Source organism: Opisthocomus hoazin, chromosome 3, assembly GCF_030867145.1.
Source record: "Opisthocomus hoazin isolate bOpiHoa1 chromosome 3, bOpiHoa1.hap1, whole genome shotgun sequence".
In the NCBI taxonomy this organism is placed as follows: Eukaryota; Metazoa; Chordata; class Aves; order Opisthocomiformes; family Opisthocomidae; genus Opisthocomus; species Opisthocomus hoazin.
In genome coordinates this window covers 38,672,891-38,692,098 of record NC_134416.1, presented here as the reverse complement: position 1 = coordinate 38,692,098, position 19,208 = coordinate 38,672,891, and the positions used below count along the sequence as shown (strand labels likewise).

The following is a 19,208-nucleotide window of genomic DNA, read 5'->3' as shown; positions in this document are numbered from 1 at the left end:
TCTGTGGGAATTTAATGTCTGTATTGGGTCACACCAAAGATATGCTAAATTTACCAGTAGCTGTAGCTACTGGGTCCTCTAGCTTTCTGAAAAATGTCCACAGCTGAATGCTCAGGAGTGGCACAGGTAAATGGTGTTACTTCACATCATACTGCTCCCTCTCTTATTGCTTCTGGCAGTTTACTGCTTGGGGACTTGCTGAGCTAAAAGTTGAATCTGCATCGTTGTGCTTAGTAACGGTTTGCAGACTTCCATTATGTAAAACTGTTCCATCTACTTATTAAACAAGTCATATTTATGATACTTACTATGTCCTGAAGTAGTTAAATACAAAAAAATCACTTTTGAGATTGCCTCTTTTAAAACTTCTGACTGGTCATTTTTCTTGATGTGCCCTGGTTTCTGCATCAGGAAGGCACTCTGGAGAGTACAAAACAAGCCTGAGGTACTTAGAGCAGCCAGTGTTGGTTGAAAGCTACAGTCTACAGTTCTGCATTTGGTTTGAATTAGTGCATGATGCCCATAGGCCTGGCACGCACTTATAAATTAGCAGAGAAGGGGGTATAAGAAAATGCAAATGAAGGGAGAAGTTCATGTTGTTTAGTCCTCAATTTAAAGAGTAGCACTGAAAGCTGCTTCAAATAAACTCTCTAATCCTTTGTGATCATAAATGGATTAAATGATCCACCCTCTTAACGCACAAGATCATAATCCATTATTAAAACCTCTTGAAATGAATTTATTTGGGATCATCTGGAATGCAGAGCATCCTACTAATGACAAAAGGGTGTCAGAGAGAAAGAAATGAAGACCTCTCTCCAGGTTTCTCTGTTGAAAATTGGATGGGGAATAAGACAATCCCTTCCCACCTTCCAAGGCTGTCCCACCCCCAAAGGCAAGCAACATCTTGGTGACAGTTCAGGCTTGTGCGACCTGAAGGTTTCGGTTCTGCTTGGATTGTTCTATGTGCATTTTTTTGAAAGACAATGTTATTGCTGAACTACATTTTCCTTTGCTTGTGCTGTTTCGCTAGAAGGCATCACTGCGTCAAGTCTCTCTTTTTGACCTCACCAACTCCAACTGAATTGAATGTGTCTTTCCTTTGGAAAAGCTCTACTGCTTCTTGTTCTATACTTTAATCACTGTTCTGTTGACCGTGACCCTCACAATAAGGAACAGAAGTGCATAAGTAATCTCTCTCTTCAGTTATTATTTTTATACTTAATGCATTTTCAGTTATTATTATTCTACTGTAAATGAGTTGGAATAAAACCTTTCATTTATGAGCATCCTCTGTAATAAGGCACCGGCAAATGCTTAGCTAGTCACTGAGACAAGACTATCCACTAATTCCACACAGGCCACTGAGTGACTGAAAGATGACAGAGACACACAAGTAAGAAACCTCATTTCTCTCTCCGGATCTTCAAGTCCGTCCATTTGTCTGTACTCTGTGCTTTTTATTGCCGTGAAACTTTCAGAACTGGAAAAAGTCTGCCATTATTTCTAACCCCATGAACTGCCCAAGCATTTTTGACTAATGCTTTCAACTGCATTGGCAGTGCTGAGCATGAGGATTACCTGCTTCTACAGGCATATACGTTTTGTTGTTTCTGAATTTGAAGGCAATAGAGAATTCATTTAAGAAAAGTCACATAAGCAGAATACAGTAAGATAGTGTGACTCCTCACCATAGTATCAATGTTTTGGTACCTGTATTGGAAGGAGTAAGTCAAGTTATGGAAAAATCAATACTGTCTCCGATAAAGTTTCCTGCTAAAATTAACACCAGCCTTTTTTCTGTTTGTGTTAATTGCTAGCAACCAGAAAAAATAGCCTCTTTTATTTATCTCCTAAATTTACTCCTACATCACCCTGAAGTAGAGTGTGATATACCAAATCAATACCACAAATTATACCAAAATATAGTATACAAGAATACAAAATAAAATATCCTGTGTTTAAAGTTGAAAACGTAAGATATGTATGAAAAAAATGTGAGGTTAATGCTCATAATACTTCTGCTTGTTGAAACAGTATTGAAATGGACGAGAAGAGTTGAATGTTTGTCTATTCAATGATGCAGGAGACCTGCCTCTTTGAATGTTTCAGCTGTGAATCCTCCCTGCTGGGATTCTTACGTCGGTTTATCAGGTTTGTTCTTCAGGAGGCTCTACAGCCTGTTTTATAAGACAGTATCATAGCTGACAGATTCCCTTAAAAAGGAAAGGTTAGCGAAGTACACTTTTAAGCATAACTTCATTTGCATACATTTAGAGTCTAAATGTTTGCTCTTAACACAAATTAAAGAGTCTGTTCCTTAGTATGACCAACCATACAGAAAGGCTGGAGGATTTCTGATCGCGTTTGTGTTTTTCACAGGGACAAAAAAACTATCAGAAAGTAGGTCTTCTTCTGTTCTGGGCAGACTTGAAGAGAATGCAGAACTAACGTGAATCTGCATATTGTAGGGTAGGCACGAAAAGCTACACAAATTGATGCACAGAACTTCTAGGTTTATTGAAACAGCATTAAAACAGATGAAAACAGACAAATGTTTATCTGTTGAGTGATATTTAAAACTTGCACCTTTGAATGTTTTGGCTGTGAAGGCTGACAGTGATAAATCACTTTCCAACAGCTGTGGACAGCTGTTTAAGTCTGGGGGTCTAGAGAGCTTAATTGGGGAAGTGTGTTATAAAATTAAAGTGTCAATGGCTCATTAAGTTATGTGGCAATTTTGTGGGGCAGTCCAATCATACTGCATTCCAGGCTATGGGAAAGGACATGCCTAACTCTCTGTTAATTAAGGGCTTGTCGAAGAACGCAGGTTTGCCAAACTGCAGTGTTTTCATAGCAGAGCATCTGTGAAAGAAGACTCAGAGGGAGAAGCTATTTACAAGTAAGAGTTTATTGTAGCTAGAGCAGATTTCTAACCCTTCATATACTGATGCTCTGGGCAACTTTACCTTGCTTATGAACTACTGGGACACCTTAGATGCAGAGGGAGGACTATCAAACCTGCTGTGATAAATAACCATTTCTCTGGAGAAATTAAATTCCTCTCAAAGCAGACACATTTATAAAAAAACGAAACCATAAAACAAACGTTAATGCACCCCACCAGCACACAGGGAAAAAGATTTTCGAGGGTAATCAGAGGATATAAAAACCAGAGATATGAGAGCAGCGAAGTGAGGTGGAGGAGGGGAAGCGCATCACAGCCATTAGAATTATTTGCAGGGCTGTGTTTTCATCTTCTAGAGTACTTTGTTTACATTGATTTGTTTATATAGCAGGAATTATAATTATTTGGCTATTTTAACCTCTAGTGGGCTAAAGAAGAAGGGTGAATCGCCCTTATTAGTGGTGCTATGGATTGTAGGATGGGAACGGGGGAATGTCAGCTCCAAGTGCCCTAGCTTGCATACTCATTGCAAAGGCACTGGCTACCACCTGTGCTGAGCGCGACCAGCTTCACGCTCCCTCCTCTCCGCAGGGGTGAGCAGGTCACCAAACCCGGGTCAGAAGATTTTCCCTGTGGCAGCAGAGGGCTAGGGCCACAACTCGCATAGCAATTTGGCTCACAGACAGGTTGTGACACGTCCTCTGTCAGAATTGCCCTGCCTGACCTCCCTAAAATAACTACAAGTACAGAAGTGCTGAAGGAAGGACCAAAACATGAACAACATCATCAGAGGGATGAGCACACCGAACTATTAGGCAGTCTTCCAAGTGGCAATGTGGGAATTTGAGACACATTCTCACCATTTCTTCCATTTCTTCATCCAAATATTTTCCTTCACGTTTTAATCAAAGATTTATGTCAAAATGTAGAACATAAAACTCATTCATACTTCTGTCTTGTTCTTAAACAGCTTACTTGCATTGCTTGGGATTTTCCCTAGTCTCCATTTCTGCCAAGGCTTTGATAACATTTAGCTGGGTGCGTTACTAAGGTGGTAAGCTCAGTAACTATTCGTGTTTGCCTCAATCCAAACATCTTTTGCTAATAAGGCCAATTGTCAAAGGTATCTTGCCTAGAGCTATTGGAGACTTTGTATTAAAGATATTCACACTTACCTAATCATAAATCTGAAATAATCCACTGATTTCAGTGCAGTTATTCAGGATTTATACCAACAGAACTGAGTTTGTCCTGAGTATGCTGAATATGCAGCAACAACAGGATACACGAAGGTGTCTAAGTAAAGGTGCTTTAATGAAGGTTTGGAGCATGACTGTCATTCTGTAAAATTGTAACATCATGCAAAAAGAATGGATTATTTTTGCATATGCCAAGAGAATGTTCTCTGCAAATTAGTGTTGACTGCCTTGCTAGTAGGCTGTATATCAATTTTATTGTTAAGTGCAAGACTGACTCTACTAACGAATTTTAAGCGTCATGCTCCTGGTTAGAAAATCAGCAGTTGCTTCTGCTGAAAAAAGAAACTTTGCAGTAGCTAGGCACTGTTTTTAATTTATTGTAGTCTTTCCTCCATAACTAACTCTGAGGAGTCTATTTCTTCATGAGTCTAAAGACCAGCTGATGTGTTTGTTCACACCTTGCTCTTCTGTGAGCTATTTATTGCTGCTCGTAAAGTGTTTGAATAGATATACTGTAAATATTTTCACAGAAGGTAAAATAGTCCTTTTGTGGCATCTAAATAAAACAATTCTGTGTTCTACCCATACTTTTGAAAGATGTTACACAGAATGAACATTAACACTGAAGTGGATATATTAGAGAAATATAAGAAGTTCTTTTGTCTCTGAGGGGAACATAGTTTACTCAATTTTTTCAGCTCTAACATTTCTATACTCTGACAATGCTTGTGGTTGCTAAGAGCTGGCTGAGCTCCCTACCTTTGGAATTCATTGATGCATCTCATCAATCAGCTGGCGACAATGTCGTAGAGCAATGCAAGCTAGGAATATCTGTACCTCTGGGGAACATCTGACAGAATTATGATTTCCCATGCATTAGTTGCAATGTTTGGTGCTGGATTATGTGGCCACTCTCCCTCCCAGTCTTTCTGTCCAGTATTTTCAGGACAGAGGATGCAACTGTGGTCATATCTTCACTGCTGTTTAAACTTTGGATTGGTACCAAGGCCTGACTTTGCAATGTGCATTTGTATTTGCAACTCTCTCAGGGGACACCCCTGGTTCCTTAAGGAATAATCTGAGCCCTGTCATTTCTCACAATAGCTGCCATCAGCTTCCACGGAACGAAGATCTGGGGAGTCAAGATTTCAATACTGAAGGTGTGTCAGATCAAGACTTTTGAATCCTTTATTTGTTAATTAACACTCTTCCGGCAAAGACAAAGTACAGCCTGGCTCTGTTTCAGTGCAAGTAACATCAGTCAGCTCAAATCTCTTTCAGTGATGAATTAATCTAATCTTTTCTACTCTCTGCTGACATAGATGAAGAGCTGTCACAGGGACATGTAATTCATCTCAGGTGAAGGATTATAATGAACAGGTAAGAGGCAGTAACCTCTTAAAATGCTACTGCTCTTTCGCAAGTGAGAGTCTGACTCAGGCTGAGTTTCCGCGTGGCTCACTCCGTTATTTTCCATCCGCGCAGTCTTTAACGAGGGAGCACACATTGTCACTGTGGGTTAGGCAGGTCTGTACAGGCAAGTGAATTTTGCTTACAGGTGGTCCTGACTTTGGCCAAGGCATGTAACAGGTACGGAAAGCAGAGCTGATGTGTAGCCAAGCATATTCTGTAGGTGTGTGCTACACACAAATTTTGGCTGAACACTGCAAAATGGGGATGCAGCAGTCACTTAAAGCTCAGGTCAACAAAAGCAACAAAGCACTGCACATGCCTCTGTGTAAAAAGATTACGAACTGTTCTTAGTTATATTTGGGTTTACTAAAGAATGTGTGTTGCATTCCACAGAAGTCATGGTTTCAGTGTTCTGTATTTTCCATCTCACTGTAAGTTATTAAGAGGATCTCGATGTTCATTTTCAGAAATACTAAAAAGAAATATACTTTCCAGGTATTGTAGTGCGTTGTAAAAGAGATGTCAGAATTCTCTGTGATTACAGCAAAGGAATTTGCAGGTACTTGGGCAGCCTGAGTATACCCAAGCATATAATAAAACAGATAATCAACTAAATATTTCTGGTGGCCTGGGTTAAAAATATATATTTTTAAGAAAAATAACATGAAGATAAAAATGCAAGTTAAGAATAGAACCAAAAATAAAACATATTAAAAGAAAAAAAGGTGCAATAATAAAAGGAACAAATACATTTTCCAGCTTTGCCAAGTGAATGATTAATCGGAAAAGAAAGTGGGGAAAAGCGAAAGAGTTATTTACAGGTCAAGTTCAGCTATGGAGCTGTTACCATATTCACCTTTGGTTATATTTGCTCTTGAACCAGGGAACTTCAAAAGAGCAGACTGGTGACTGACATTATGCAGACAGAATGGCATTAAGGCTTAAGCTGATTTTGATGATATTCAGCTACTTGACAACACTCTCTTATCAACATACTTGGCAATCAGAACAAAAACAAAGAGGATTTTTTTTGCAGCTTGTCTTCCTGGGCAACTGTCAGTGTTTTTAGTCTAATGGAATATCCTGAGCAGCAATCCTTTTCACTTTTACTTCACTCCTTTCAATCGAGACTTGGAAGTTTACACAAAGGAAATTTTATGGTCTTTCTGAGTGAATAATACTACCATGTATCCCTACATAGCAAGGAAAACTTAACAGAGACAAGTTAAATGTGTTGGTCGTTTCCTTGAGCTGGAGCCTCATGCAAGTAAAGCCCTTATCATAGTCACATCTCTGTGCAGTGGGACACGTGCTAAAATGATGGCCCTGCTAAAACACTTTGCTGTGTTGGGAGCAACAGAGCAGGGGTTTTTCTATGTTGTTCCACTGTTCTGACCACAAAATCACATTATTTTTTTTTTCCAGTAGTTCTGTACTTTTCTACTAAAAATGTTGCTTTTGTAATGCACGTAGTAAACTGCACTCAAGGAAGCAAGAGAGTCTAAATCATGCATGTATTTAAAAGAAAAAAATGAACTGACAAAAAGATATGTGTGTTGAAACAGTAGTTTTACAGATACCTTAAACTAACAGATTTATAGACGACATTGACTTTCAAATGTTGTCAGCTGTAGCAACCTATTCTTTTTTGCATGTAAGTTATAGTATTTATGTAAGCTCAGATATTTTCTATTAAACCAGTATTTTAGCACTACAGAGCTTTGAAGGACTCTTCTGTAAACTAAAACTAAATCTCTTTTTCATGGTTTTACTACTGCTTCTCCAATACAATGTCAATCACTCTTCTCTCAGCGGTCACTAACCAGGTTATTTGTGTGTTTCCACACTGCTGCATCACAAAACATCATGCCCACTTGCCTCAAAAAGATAATATCTAACACATATGGAGACTGCCTTTGATCTCCACGGTCTATCTAGAGGTCACAGACCTGTCTTCTCCTCTCCCTCACTTCAAATAGCCTCTTTCATTTACTGTGAAACTAAACATTGGAAAGACAAAGGCAGGAAAATAAAGGCCTTGATTTAGCAGCGCTTATGTGTTTGGCTATTTCAAGGTAGATTTTACTCTCTTAGATCACGTTATTAATTGCCCTGCATTTCTGCACCATGGCATACTGTATTTGTTTTCATGCACACAGTCTTCAAAATTCAAGCTGCTATTTAAATCAATATGTGCTTTGTTCATAACTAAAGAGCCATTAAGAGTCTACTAATCAATTTCCAATAGTCAGCATTGAGTCCAGCTCTGTGTGAATTGAACAGGAAAGTCTGGTATTTTTACTTGGTTGCTGGAAAATAGTTTCATATTTATTAATGTAAAGTTGCTAATACAGAAGAAGTACATTGGGTGAAGATAAATTGTGGTGAAGATAAATCTGGATGGGAGGGTGAAGGAAAAAGTGGCTCTGTTAGAAATTACAGAGGTGTTACAGAACAAAAGACTGTTCCACCCCATCTCCAACTACAGGTGAACGATTGTGTGGCAAATGGTTTAACAGCACTTGCCAAAGGAAAAAATATATTTCACACGCAAAAGCCAGACATGTTTCAGTCACAACCACTTTTGCTTTTAATAAAGGCTGATTCAGAAAAGTGTTTAGGTACTTAAAGAAGGATGTGAGCAACATGTAGTCACACGAGATCAAAGCTCTAGTCTTGAAAATGGCTCTATGACAGAGATCCCTCACTATTGACCCTGCAGCTCCACAGGCACCTCAGGTTCTCCACGTTCTCACTCTGATGCTCAAAACCTCCTCAGCTATCAACACTTCAAATACTTACTGACACTTAGTAGACTTTTATAAACAAGGATCTCATCTGCCCTTCCAGAAGTCAGGTCTGTAAGAGTTTTCTAAGCATATTTAATGAACGAAAGTTTTACATGAAGTATCATAGTAGTTACTGTTTGTTTTTTTTTTAACAGAGGTTAGCTGAGAAGGAAGTAATTGTCCTTTCTTTTTGCTTAAATATTTAAAGGCCACCCAAATTCTGCTGTCTTCAATGACGGAAGAATCCAGGTTTCCACAGAAGAAACCCTAGACATGAGGTGACTGCACGTATTGCAGGAAATTAGGCATAAATGCTGTTCGTCTGCCACTAGAACTGTCTAGAGGCAAAGAGATCTGCTTTCTTAGAGGCAAAGTGGTCCCTATGACCTCACAGCTTAGTGGTTAGGTCATTCAGACTGTGCATAGTAGAGAAGCCGTGGTTCTAGGTCCACCTTTTCCTACAACTCTTTGGGGATTATTTCTGCATTTCATGTTTAAGCTCCATTGGGAAAAAATAGACCTTACGAAAGGTCTGGCATTCAGATTATTTCCACTCTTCTTAGGTGATTCTGCACTCTTTCTTTTACAAGTTTATTCTGGCCCCATCAGAAAAGTATGCAGTGGACAGAAGAAACAGGAGAGGTGAGCTCCAAAATAGCCTCTGGGTCTAGGGAGCTCTTCAGGAAGGTGAGAGAGAGAGAGAGCGCGAGCTGAAAAGGGTGAAGCTGGGCATCTGGACCACTCACATCTGTAGCTAGAATATTAATTGTGAGCTGTGTCCATCTCTCTTCTTCCATCTACTCATTTTTCAAAATAACTCTTATATCATTCTGTTTAACTTTAAAAATTAGTGAGGTGTCACCTTTGGGAAAAGATTTTGTACCAGGGTCCTAAGTAGAGGGCAAATTATGTTGGAAGAAGGTGAGATTCAAAATACTTCTCAGTGCTTTCTCTAATTTAGCACCTGCTCAGAAGCATGACAATCTTCATTCCTGTCCTCACGTGTCTGTGTCTTCTCTGAAAATCCAGTACGTAGCACAGAGAGCTGGAACACATCTGGGAGCAGGTGCCCTGGAGCAAGCACAATGCATTCGGCATTGCATCGCCTACGTGACATTCTGTATCTGCTTCTAAGGAACCAAAAGAAAGATGCACATGTGTAATGCTCTCTGGAGAGAGCTGTGTTCGTGTGTACCCTCTGCAGGGAACTGCTTTACATCAGACAAGTGAAAGAGTCTCCTCAGTCAGCAATGTATAAAGATGGAGTTCTAGGACACAAAAAAAAAATTACTCTGTGTACATGTGGATATTTGTATACACACATGCACCATCCTTTACTTGAAATTTCCCTTATAGAACATTTACTTCTTAAGTTTCCTGCTTTAAATACAGCTTGATACAGCTTTAGTCCTCTTGGCCAACCAACAAACCAGAGTTATTTCTTCTTGTGTCCCAGTAATCTGCTGGACAACTTTGCAGGTTGTAATTATAAAGCTAGATAGAACCAGAAGTATCTCCAGCTTGCTCCTGTGGTTATAATAAACTTCAGATGCATTTGTTTTTCATGATAGAGCTAATTGTTCTTTCTTTAATTTACATCGGATACTTCTTGCTAACTATTAGTCCATACATTTCTGAGCCCATCACTGCTGTATTAAGTCAGGGAAGTGTCAGCAGCTACTCCTAATGGTCTTTCTACACACTGAAAACATTGCTGATGAAAGCAAAATCTTAATACTTTAAGTGGTATAGATCGTTCTCTGCGATATTTAAACACATTAAGGGAATGCCTGAAGAAATAGCTGATGAGTTTCAATGTGAGTAAATGTTATCAGGAGCTAAAAATAGTAGCACTGCCTGTACATTGCTGAGTAAAGAGTAGAATGCAGTGATAAAGAAGGGAACTGAGTGGGTTGGAAGAGTACAGAGACATGAGGATGGAGTATGTTGCTCAGCTGCAGTAAAAAAAAAGGTTAATACGACAAAAGAGAAGCTCTGCTTGGAGAATCTTCCTCTGAAGTTTTTGTGTCCAGGGCTAATGAAGTGTGAGAAAGCATCTACAGAAGGACTGGAAACTGAGTAGAGGTTAGTGAGGCAATGACTGATTTTTTTAGAGTTTAAGGCTAATATGCAGATTATATCCAAAGAAAAAAAATAACAAAAATAATTAAAGTCATGGGAACCGGAGAGACTTCAATATAAGGAACGATTAAATATGCTATGACTATTTTGTTTGGAAAGTAAAAGGAAGTACGACATCAGAATTAAAAATAACAATAACTAGAAAGCAATGTAGTCCTTCCAAAATATAAAGCATGAAAAATAATTAAATGGCAGCAGAGAAAGCATAGTGAGCTTAATACACTATTCATGCAAATAAAAAAAATCAACTCCCTATTTTAGAATGTTATTTTTAAAAGATGCTTAATAAAATCAGAAAGAAAACTTGACATACATGAAGAACATAAACATTTTCATCTTCTGGAACAACAGGACAAAAGCAGAAAGGACAAGAAAAGACAGTCTTTCTTCTCTATGCAGGAAAAGTTGTATTTAAGGGCAGTTTTCAGCACGAGATAACATTTTTGAAGACAACAGAGCTTCAGGAAGTAAGGCAAACATTCACTAGCAATTAACTTTCTTGTGGCCTAGGAAATGCATCCTTTCATGCTATGGGTCATTCAACACAGATTAAAACTCTTCTGTACTTTTATTCAGTTAATCCAGATGTTATTTTGACACCAAATGTTTGCAGCCATTTCTGAAAGAGAGTGACAGTAGACAGGAGGAATCAAAATGCTATCTGTAAGATCTTCACATTTTTCTGATGTCTTTCTGAAAAAGTTCAATAATAAAAATGAAAACAATATTCCAAGACTAATGAAAAAGACAAAGGAAGTTGATCTCCAATGCTAGAACTGCAAACTTAAAACCTAAAATTATAGGAAGTATGTTCAATATCAAATACACAAAGCGCTGCGGGGCCAGCTGCGTGTAGTTTGAGATGGTCTGTAGGGAGTTTTTTCCAGTAGCTTTAATTCAGATGGGAAGGTCACCTTTTCTGGGAATTCTGCTATACAGTATTGAGCAGAAACCCCATGCCTTCCTCTGCCCACTGCTGGAAGAAGAAAATCAGCTGCCTTGGTGCCGATACTGAATTATCAGTATCCCATACCACTTTCACACTTGTGGCCTTGCATGTGTTTATTTGTGTGCCAGAGCAGTAGAAGCCCTGTCTCTTACAGACGACAGCTGGAGAACTTACTCTTGCTTTGCCTGCTAGGTGCAACATTATAAAAATCTTGTTTACAGTTCCATTTCCGTTAATCAAACTAATTAATGAACTTTGCAGAAGAATCACAAACAGCAACACACCATCCGTGTCTGACTAAATGATACCGAAATTCTCTTGCTGCTTTGTGGCTGAGGCACGAAGTAGCAGCATTGCAGGAAGAAGGGGTTAAATTTCCAAGGTGAGCCAGGCACACTGTCCCACAACAAGACAGTTGTTAGCACTGTTACGGGCCTTGGTGCCCTGCTTGTAAGAAACTGAGTATCAAAAGCCAAAAGAAACGAGTATGTCTCTTCTTTTTGCTCCTGACTTGCTATGTCAGCAGCTATGCCAAATTACTGCTGTTTTTATTTTCATCCTTCTCTCTCTGGTTTTGTGTTTTAGTGCTGAGAAAGAAAAGCATTTGCCATTTTTGGTTGATTTCCCATTGGAGTCAGTCTCATGCAATCACTGTGTCTCTGTGTGCATGTGTGTTTAGAACTGTATTTCTGTCTCCCTCTCCCTTGCAGAGAAGCTTCTGCACTTGCTGCTTGATGTCAGTCAGGAGTGGCAAATGAACAGTTGTCTTTCCATAATTAAGTTTCTGCAAATATTATATGCAGGTAGAGGAGGAAGGCCTGATAAATGCCCCAAGTAAGGGACAGTTTGCAGCACAGCTTATCAGTCACAGGAGCGTATACGTATCACAGAGATCTCATAGGCACATCTATCAGATTTCTTCGACACCAAGTCAATCAAAATCTAGAAGAAAATATGCCTTGTTAGCTCTGACTCAAGGGAATCACTTATTTCAACAGCAGGCTGTGGCTGCCCCAGTTTAGGCTCGATTTCCCTATTAGGGCTAAATGAAGAAGCACAAATCTCCCTCTTCAAGCCACAGGTGCATATTGATAATGCTGTACTGCTGCTCTTCATATCCACTGATTTGTGTATTCTAAAACTAAGCATGTAAATAAATTGATTGTACACAAAGTTTGCTGTCAGCTCAACCCTGCTGAGGAGTGATGAGCAAGATATATACATGCTCTGGACTGTTTCAATTAAAATGTCAGTTCTTCTGACAATAAATTTCAAAGGTGGTGCAGGTCCATAACATAGTGAAGTACAAGTTCATATGCAAGTACCTAATGTAGTAAAGGTGACTTGTTAAAAAAAACAGCCACTACTTACATTAAGTTACTAACAGGACTTTATTGGGGTTGATAAATCCTACATTCTTCCCCTACTCCAGTGTGGGGTCCCTCCCGTGGGAGACAGTCCTCCATGAACTTCTCCAATGTGAGTCCTTCCCACAGGCTGCAGATCTTCATGAACTGCCCCAGGGTGGGTGCCTTCCATGGGGTGCAGACCTTCAGGAACAGGCTGCTCCGGCGTGGGTCCCCGCAGGGTCACAAGCCCTGCCAGCAAACCTGCTCTGATATGGGCTCCTCTCTCCATAGGTCCACATGTCCTGGCAGGAGTCTGCTCCAGTGAAGGCTCTCCACAGGGTCACAGCCTCCTTCAGGCATCCACCTGCTCCAACATGGGGTCCTCCATGGACTGCAGGTGGATATCTGCTCCACCGAGGACCTCCATGGGCTGCAGGGGGACAGCCTGCCTCACCATGGTCTTCTCCACGGGCTGCAGGGGAATCTCTGCTCTAGTGTCTGAATTACCTTCTCCCTCTCTTTCTTCTTCGATTTTGGTGTCTGCAGAGTTGTTTCTCATATATTCTCTCTTGTGTCTCTCAGCTGAAATTGCTGTTGCGCAGGGTTTTTTCTTTCCCTCTTCTTAACTGCGTTATCGCAGAGGGGATACCACCATCTCTGATGGGCTCGGCCTTGGCCAGCGGTGGGTCCATCTTGGAGCCGACTGGCACTGGCTCCATTGGACATATAGGGGAAGTTTCTGGCAGCTTCTCACAGAAGCCACCCCTGTAGCTCCCACGCTACCAAAATCTTGCCATGCAAACCCAGTACAGACTGGAAGGAGACTCCTGGGTCATTAGAATCCAGATGTACTACGTGGCTTTGGTGTCATCTTAAGGAAGGACCTCAGCTCAGAAGATCATTGACTGCCAGGATACACTCGATCTGCACACGAGCAGCAAGCCTCAGACATCAGACTGGCTGTCAGTGCAGAAGCGAGATCACTGCACGGTGAGCCCCCTGCTCCCCACCCCCCCCCACACACATTGGGGCACACACTCTGTCCCCGGGGTGGGCTGAGTGTGTAGGGAAGGGCTGTACCGCTGGAGGCCATCACGCCGCACAATGCCTGTCAGAAACTAAGCAGGCAACATTTTAAAATAATCCTACGCTGCTTCAGCCAAAATATATTAAAGACCAATTTGTGCATTTATTCTTGTGCCAACATTGTTCTTCTCTGTTCTGCCTCCCTTATGATTATTTACACCGTGCAAAGCATTATGATTCAGACATACAAAGCACATCCTTGGCAGGAGAGGACTCTATTTCTGGTGGGTGGCTTGTTAAAATCATTTCCTATAAATGGAGATAAGTATTTACACGGGCAAAGGTTTTACTGAGTGGCTGCACAGTGTTTCCCTCGCTGTGACCATGATTATTAAGACTTCACTGCAGATCTGTCTAAACTCCCTGAAATGGTGAACTGCAGAGGGGACACTGGAAAGCTGAACATGACAGTCCATTTTTCTAGCACGACTGTCATTAAAACAACATTTAGGCATCCTCAGCAGGTGACCTGACATGTATCTGCCCTCCAAACAAGTGCCCAGAGATGTACCTGTCAGGTGATGGAGATGCCTCCTTTTCAGCCATGGAGTGCGTGCTCTCCTGGTCGTGACAGGGATGGCCACTGGCTTCTTGGGAGAGGAGCAGCAGTGAGCAGGCTATGCGACAGCCTAAATATCAACAAGCTGCATTAGCCCACTAACACTGAGATTCTCCTTGCGGCCTCCTTCTTTACTTATGATAACAGGCAAAGAAAAGCAGAAAAATGCCCCAAATTGCAACACATAATCCCCACTTTGATAGATACCTTCGAGGTTCTCAATGGCTCCTTCTTCCCTAGTTCAATAAAAAGAGAGAAGGTCAGCCTATGTCCCCACTTTATCTTCCTCCTCAAATGCAAAATACTGTTCCCCTTCCTGTCAGAAAGATTAAAATAATGTAGTTGTTAGCTAAGAAATTCTTGTTGGTCACCAGCTTATTATTCAATAAAGGAAAGTTTTTTGTCTTAGTTCCTGAGATTGTGCTATCTTCAACAGAGCATTAACATCAAAACAAGCAAAGAGGACAAGGCTGCAGAGGAATAGATATTTTTACCTTTCAAAACAAATTAATCACTTCAAACATTGATTGAAGTGAAGAGGAATTATCTTTATTTTTAAACTCAATGCATGCAAAACTGGTTCTGAAGTAAGTGAACACATTTTACAGAACTACTCCCCACAAACAGCTTCCCCCCCACCAGAAAAAGGTAGTCACTGATAAATAATTTTCCCATAGCTACAAAACTGATTTGTAGAAGTTAAATTGTTCAAGGCTAATCAGGCTAATCTGAGGGAGAGGAAGTTTACCCTCCATTTCCCAACAGATTCGCTTTAATTTTGCAGCCACATTGACAGGTGGCCTCATCACTCAGGCATTACAGACCACCTTGAAGATATGAGCACTGTTGGCCTTTGAAGTCAGAATAATCAACAAGCCATTTGATACTCTATCAGATGAAATGGTCCTGTCAGAAAAGGCTGGCTCTCAGGTGTACTGATTGTCTATCAAAAGGAGATAACTTGATACAGTTTTCTATGGTACAGATTCATAGACCTGGTGGGATGCTATAACAGACGTCTTTTTAGATGCACTTCTTCACAACGTCTTTTAAAGAAATCTTCCCAAGCCACTTTTTACAGAAATTATAATACTTCAATTTCCTGTCTACAATATTCCCACAATACTCCAAATTCCTGTGAAGATAAGCAAAAGTATTAGCTATGGTTAGGGTCACAGATGCACAGACACATGTGACATATCCATGCATAGATCCTGTCAAAGCCTTAATTCAGATATTGGACAGTAGACATTATTAGGACAGTCTCTATTGTTTTACAACAGTTCACATGCTGGAAGCTGCTATAATATGGCACAATATTATTTTCATAAAAGGACAATATTTTTTTTTTTCTTTAGGATTATCCAAGCTAGTAGAAGGTTTTTTTCTCAGGTTACTTTGGCCTCTCATTATATGCCATTATCCTTGATGCTAGTGATATGACATGCACTCAACAAATATTATGTCTTCAAGAAGATGAGTGGTTTAATAGAAACCAAATTTTAAAAACCGTTACCTTAAATTACACTTTCACATGTCCATATAAATCTTTACTTTCAGAATTAAATATTGACTGGAAAGAATCAAGTGCTTTGCAAATCTGTAGGACAGTGAGACTGAAAAGTACAAAATTTTTTTTTTTCCAGTTCTAATAAAATTTCAGCTATTGAGGTATAACAGTGAAATTCCTTCTCAATGATCTAATATTTTTTAAAGGCTCCAAAATCATGGCAATAGTTCTTTGAAAAGTTAAAGATTATTCATTTATGTTTAGGGAAAATCAGAGTTGAAAGAAAGAAAAATAAAAAAAATATGCCAAAAAGAATGTTAAACATCCTACTGTGTAATTGAGCTTTTGATTAATCCATAAGGTTAACTTGGGCAGAAGTAAACAAAAGTATTTGTTTCAACATTAGCTGCACGTCTAACAGCAGTTTATGTCAGGGGCTGAGAAAGTTCTGCTAGGGTTGTGTCTATTTCTGCAACAGGCAGGAAACTTTCTTTTCCATGAAAGACCCTGGCTTGTTCTAATAGTAATTATTCATCAGAAACAATCACAGAATGTTCATTCAGTAGTAAATGGTCTATTTGATACCATTAGCGCGGCCCAAGGACTTAAAACTGCCCCTTTCTCAGCGTGCAGGTGTGTTCAGTCTTGCAGCCTGCTTGCAGGATCCCACTGGAGTGCCTGGCAGAGGGCAGCTGCTTTGATTTATCAGGCCTTCGGAAGCAGCACTGCTCCTGTTATCTGCTCATAATCCCTTAGCTCTGTCTGATGGCTAAAGCCTGAAGCAACACCACTGGGCAAATCTTCAGGTATCAGCTCTGGTGCTGACAGTGAATACGGAAAGGCAAGGGAAAGGCAAGGGGAAGGCAAGGGGAAGGCAAGGGGAAGGCAAGACAAGACAAGACAAGACAAGACAAGACAAGGGAAGGAAAGGAAAGGAAAGGAAAGGAAAGGAAAGGAAAGGAAAGGAAAGGAAAGGAAAGGAAAGGAAAGGAAAGGAAAGGAAAGGAAAGGAAAGGAAAGGAAAGGAAAGGAAAGGAAAGGAAAGGAAAGGAAAGGAAAGGAAAGGAAAGGAAAGGAAAGGAAAGGAAAGGAAAGGAAAGGAAAGGAAAGGAAAGGAGAACTGGAAGGAAAAAAGCTTGTGGATCTTAAATATAGATCATTTTTCGCAAGGGAAGATTAATAACCATTTTCACTGAGCTGCATTAATGATTTTTAAGCAACTTGCTTCTGTTAGTAATTATTCTTCATAATATCATCCCTTGTAACAGCCAGTTTCATGGTAAATGATGTGTTAGAGATTTTCTGTGCCGGGTGAAAATAAATCAAGGAAACATACACAGAAAACCTTCTGCAAAGATGGAATACCTGGAGCAATTCTGTGGGTTGACTACAGCTGAGGTTTGTCACAGAGGCCCTGAGTGATGTGGTTGCTGACTGCAACAAAGATTTATCAGAGGTGAATTTGGTGCACTACGTGCAATGCCACACACCTGACAAGGCAAGACACAAGCCCCTGTGCTTACATCATACCGTCCAAATGATGTTCACGACAGATAAGTAGGGATAAAAATGAGGAATATGTTCTGAATTTATTTTAGTCAAACATCTATTGATAGTTCAGACTGGGATTTTTTTAGTAACAAAATAGAAAAAAGGTGCACAAAAATATAACAAAGAATGCTGTCTCAGTCCTAGGGAAGGCTGAGACCCACAGGCTGTTTAGGAAAGACAGGCAAATGTAACAAGAAGGGGCAGTTGCTGTCTATGGAATAAAGTGGCTTATTCCAAACTCTATTCACATAGAGTTTTACCCTGAGGTTGAGAACATGTTGTGAGGTGGTAGGTTAAGGGCCCACAAAAGGAGGTGGACAAGTCTCATGATCACAGGCCTTGGCTCCCAGCACCTGCAAGCAGTCCAGGACATTTCTGGAGATGGTCAGAGGCAATTTTTTAATACAGTTGCTGGGCTAGGGAAGGTGTTTTTGTGGACCTGCTACTCATGATTAAGGTAGAACTAGTTGGAGATGCGATAGCTGCAGCGCTGACAAGAAGATGGTAGATTTTAAGACCCAGAGTGAACTGAGCAAGGCAATCAGCCAAAAACAGCCCTGGACTTCAGGAGACTAGATTTTGGGTTCTTCAGGGAACTGGTAAACAGGATCCTGTAGGAGGCAAAGGAGCTATGGAGAACTGGCCAGTCTTCAAGGACATCACCCTCAAAGGACAAGAATCCTCCACCCTGACCTGAGTAGGCAAGAATATGGGCATGCATGGCAGGAGTAGATCTAGCTGTGCAGCCTGAGTGAGTTCAACTGCTAAAAGGAAAAGTACAAGAGATGGAGGCAGGAACAGGCAACTGAGGAGGAATACAGAAGCATCACCAGGGCAAGCATAGATGGAATTAGGAAGGCTAAAACTTAGCTGGGGTTTAAACTGGCAAGAGATGTGAAGCAGGTACAAGAAGAGCTTCTACGGATATATGGGTAGCAAAAGCAAGATCAAAGACAATGTGACTCCACTTCTTAATGGAACAGGTGATCTTGTGCTGAAGGACGTGGAAAAGGCTTAGGTACTAATACGTTCCCTGGTTTAGTGTTCACTGCTCACAGACCTCCCTGGTCTCTGTGTTTAGGGTTTAAGGGAGACAGGTACTGCCCAAAGTAGAGGAAAATGAAGTTAGAGACTACTTAAGTAAGCTGGACATATACAAGTCCATCAGACGTATCAGGAGGTATTCAAGGATGTCAAAGAAACTGCTTAAGTGATTGAAAGGCATTTGATAAGCTTGTAGCAATTGTGGTCAGCTCCTGCTTACTGAAAACGGCCAAATGCCACTCCCATATCAAAAAACAGCGAGAAGGATGATGTTCCTCCTAAACTCAGTGGCTGGGAAGATTGTAGAGTACATCCTTCTTGGTAGACATTTCTAGGCCTATAAAAGACAAGGTGACTGGGAATAGCCAGCAAGGATTTATCAAGGAAAATTAAACCTGACCAACTTGACTATTTTCTATGAAGAAATGTCTGGCTTTGTGGATGAGGAGAAGGCAGTGAACGTCAACTAGACTTCAGCAAGACCTTCAACACTGTTTCCAACAGAGTCGTGGTAGCTGAACTGTGGAGAGATGGATTGTACAGGTGAACTGTAATGTGGCTGAAAAGCTGGCAAGACCCTTGGGCAAAACGAGCAATGGTCAGTGGTTACAAGCCCAGCTAGCGTCTGGTTGTGGATGCCATCCTTCAGGGACTGATACGGCACTGTTTATCGTCACATTCTGTTCATCTTTATCATGCTCTCTGATAT

The 19,208-nt window shown here is 40.5% G+C and overlaps 1 long non-coding RNA gene across 3 annotated transcripts in view; it reads left to right on the top strand.

The window, feature by feature from the left end:
- LOC142360840 (uncharacterized) overlaps positions 1-19,208 on the top strand; it is a 58,219-nt gene that overhangs the window by 406 nt on the left and 38,605 nt on the right. The window lies entirely within an intron of this gene.